Below are 534 nucleotides of genomic sequence, written 5' to 3' on the forward strand. Positions count from 1 at the left end.
TCCCACTCAAGAACTTAAAAAAATGCTGTCATTTTTTCTTTTATTTTTTCGCTATATTCACAATTTGACACGCAGATCTTATTAACATGATATATTATTATTTAAATGAAAAATGTGATAATAAAATTTATGTGTCAAATAATAAATTTAGAGAGTAATAAAGAGAATGACAAAAAGAACAATGCTAGTATTTTTTACCTAACAAATCTGCTCTTCCTTTTTCTTTTTTTTTTTCTTTTTTTTTTTTTTCTAACTTAGATGTGAGGTTTCTCTTTTTTTTAGCATAACGAAACCAAAACTTTTCCTTGAAAAAAAAAAAAAAAAAAGCACACTGAAGATCCATAACCATTTTTTCTCGGCCCTGGCAAGCTTAAATCTTAATGATGTTAAGTGAGATTTTTTGCTAATCATGTTAAATGTAAGATTTGAAGCTTAGGATCAAATATCACAAACCAGTAACGGCTCACTATTTTTGGGATTGCATAATAATAAATCCATGAACATAAACAACCTTCTAGTCATGCATTTTTAGTG

Source organism: Morus notabilis, unplaced genomic scaffold (genome assembly GCF_000414095.1).
Source record: "Morus notabilis unplaced genomic scaffold, ASM41409v2 Scaffold248, whole genome shotgun sequence".
Classification (NCBI taxonomy): Eukaryota; Viridiplantae; Streptophyta; class Magnoliopsida; order Rosales; family Moraceae; genus Morus; species Morus notabilis.